Genomic DNA, 3,955 nt, shown 5'->3' with positions numbered 1-3,955 from the left:
GTAAAACAAAAGAGAGAGAACAGCGAAGTAGCAATTTGCGGTACCCTCACACGAGGCACCGAAGAGACCGAGAGACAACACGGACAGAACCAAAGCACAAGCCAAAAGCTGGTAGCATACAGAGACGGTCAAGTGAGAAACATCACGAAGAATCAGGTACGAATATTTCAAAAAAATCAGGTACAGGTCGCTCGAAAAATCCAGGTACAGATCACCAGAGGGCCGATACATGAATAAAGGTTACACCTAGGCAGTTAGCCAAAGCGGCCTTAAACGAACACACACCCCGAGACAACTGCGTAATGACGGACTATTTTGTAAGATTCTATTTCAACCCGAATGAAATCGGTAGTAACATATACCCCCCGCCGGAACAGGGTCAAATCAAACATGAAGAAATTTCATTTCAAGGAGTACCCGGGCATCGGATCAACCACTAAATCCGGTTAACTCTAACCGCAATTGCATAAACACATCAATATACCCTTTAACTAGGCTCATGCCATACCTCATCTTTTTAAATCCACCATATACGGTGGGAACACCCTAAGGAAAATCCACCGGTTTACACTGGCATCACACAGACCACCGACGGGAATGGCAGCGAAACGCCAAAAGCGAACGACGACAGCGTAATATTAAGCCGTATGGCCAGCGAGGTCAACGGCAGCCTCAACAACAGCAACCAACAGAACGATAACAGCAAAATATTAAGCCATATGGCCAGCGACGGCAGTGACGACGAAGGCAGCATTGGCGAACAGAACTTCCACGTACGGATCACGAGCACCGACCTGGTGACCGTAAGCCTGGCAGCGGCAGGTGAGGAGGGAATGTGAGGACCCCAAAACCGAGGGTTTTGTATCCTCACAACATATACTTACATATACATTTTAACATATATTTTTGTAATACAATAATTGAACTTATAACCTTGAACTTACCATTTATACATTTTTATGAAGTACCCGACATGTACATATATCTTTATGAATTACACGCCAAAATACACATATTCTGTTGCATATTGAATTAATAATTACTGGATCGAAGTACAAATTAGACTTGCGCACTTTTGCACGCAAGCAAAATATTTACATTTTCGCCCACATATGTATTAAATATAGTATCACCCTAACATACACTGAACATTTGGAAGGGAAGTGGATACGCACAAAACATAAAAAATCATCGGTCAACCAACCTTTTGAACACGCGCAACGCGCATCCAATGCACCCAACTACAAATACAACATACATAATAATTTGAGTGAAAGGAGATCAACAGTAAGTCGCCAAAATAAGCACCGCTACTAATTGGAATTTTGATATACATACTTAGGTACGAGCACAAAACACACCAACGCACGCCGTAAGCAGAAGTCGAAAGCATCAAGCGAGGCCAACGCACCATCAGAACCAAGCGACAGCGAACATACGCATAAACAAAAATAGTTGAATACAATAGGTAAAGCGAAGGTTGGAAAACACCGCAGGCATATGGATAAGCATACTAACGTATGTACGACATTAGAGACACTGATTTCTATGTATATTAGGGCTACCGAAATTAGGGTGAAGCTGAGTGCCGGGACCACGGATTATCCTATGTGACTGAAGGCATGCATATGTACATACACACAAACCAGAGGCATGACAAAGGAAAAGGGAAAAGTATGTTAGCATGTAATCGTATGTAGATATTAGTAGATTACAATGAATTATTATTCGAGTTCATCACTCTACTTTCTTATAATTGTTATTGCAAAATTACTGACTTCCTGCGCGCAGCTCTACATAATTTTATAACGGAAGGATTGTTACTAATGAATTGTTTTTAGAAACTAACCGTCCGCCGACGTACGAAATCGTATATAAAGGCGACAAATTAGCATGTTAGATCAGAAGCTAGGAGATAGGCATACGAGTCAGTGGGCTTCTACCACTCATCAAAACGCTACCTGAAGAGGTTTCCACTCCAACTGACGGAGAGCTTGCCAGAGGGGTTCTACCTCAGCTACTCTTGTCGAGACAGGGCCAGAGAATAGGAGTAGCTATTAAGGGCATTTTATTTTTAAACAAATATTAAAACGTTTTTCGGAACTTCTCTCTTTTAATTCTTGCAATAGGAATAGGTTCTGCCATTGATAATAGGAACCCTTGACGGACTGGGCATACCTCTGCGGAAAATAAGTCCGTCACAAGCCTCTTATGTACATGAAATTGCAACTTAAATTAACACAGTTAATATAAAAAAATTAAGTACTTTAATAATAACATAAAAAATATATTAATTTCCTTGAGCTATATTGCTGCAGCAGCTAACTTAAAATTTGGACAATTCAGAAGTGTATCATATTCATGTAAAAATTGAGCTATTTCCATGGTTTCGAATATAAAATTTGATTATTTAAATCAATTTAAGTCTACAACTTAAAGCAAAGTATAATGTTAGATTTCAACTATATACACTGTTTTTTTCAGATCAAAAATATTCAGGGGTGTCATGGAATCCGGTTGCTGTTGGAATTACATTTGAAAGCGATATTTCTCCATGAACTTCAAAATGTAGGACTAGTAATTGAATAAGACTTATTATTGTTCCAAATCTGATCATTCAAACAATAATTCTGCAACCCTTAGCAGGAATATTAGCCGTGTTTTTTCTACACGCGTATACGTTTACGTTTTCGCGTAAAAACCGCTTATCCTCGCTTAGATAATTCTTAGGAGACCCATATAGTGGCAGTGGTTAAACAACTAACTACAGCACAGGGTGTACCGTAAAGCGGAGTTACAACCCTCTGTTGTATGTCTGTGTATAACATATACCTGAATCAGTTGCGATGAATTGTGAGCATGCACCATTTTTAGAGGTGATACATAGAAGAAGTGTAGAGGTGAAACATAGACACATAATTCAGTTACATCTGAGTATAATGCGTATTGAAATTGAGTAGTAATAATTTTATGTGCAGCAATTTCAGAGGTGCGTTTAAAATTTGACGCTTAGCAGTCCATATAAAGTTTAAGCTTAAACGTCTATAGATGTAAAAAAACACAGCTATTGACTGGTTTCAAATCTAATTCCGACAGCAATCGGTTCACCGCATACCTTATTTTATATGTACATGAAATTGCAACTTAAATTAATACAGTTGTTATAAAGAAAAGTACTTTAATAATAAATAAACTCGCTTAATTGGTTTTTGTTTTCCAATTGAAATCTTTTCCAAGCGAGCAGAAAATAATTTTAAGCTTTAGAAAAAACTCCAATTATTTGAATCAATTTAAGTCTACAACTTAAAGCTAAGTCGAAATTCAGATTAGATTTAATTTTTGTTTTTCAGGTGTCGTGGAATCCAATTGCTTTTAACTATATGTTATTTTAAATTACATTTCGATCAAAACCTTTTTTACATCGTTTGGCAAAGCTCTGCCGAAGAAGTGGTAGTGTTTTTGTAGTAAATTTTTTTTATCCGTTGCAAAACTAGCACAGCTGTACCGAGAGAATTCAATGTTCATATCCAAGATTATACAAAGTTTTCAAACAACCAAAGTAATTTATAGCAGACACTTTTTTATATTTCTCTCGAAATTCCATGCTTTAGAAAGTTTTGAAGTGTCAAGCTTTTATCGATTAGGTATGTTATAAGGAGGTTGCTTAATCGTTGAGTAAACGATTGTAAAGTACTTCAGAATTGGTGAAGATAAATCGAAAGTGGAGCAGTGGGGCAACTCTTCCTTATGATGCCCATCAAATTTGTTTGCATTGAAAGACCGTTTCATTTAATTTGAGCTAGCGAATAGTCTTTTGACACTGAATGGGTCTTTAGTACTTTATAAAATGTGCGACTTAAAAATTTTAACTTTATTCTACTTATATTTTTTTTTATAGACATATTGTATGTGGATATAAACAATAGAAAGGATTAAAATAATACACTAAGGCGGC

Source organism: Eurosta solidaginis, chromosome X (assembly GCF_040869045.1).
Source record: "Eurosta solidaginis isolate ZX-2024a chromosome X, ASM4086904v1, whole genome shotgun sequence".
NCBI lineage: Eukaryota > Metazoa > Arthropoda > Insecta > Diptera > Tephritidae > Eurosta > Eurosta solidaginis.
The sequence above is the reverse complement of the archived record's forward strand: the minus strand, read 5'-3'. Positions refer to the sequence as shown.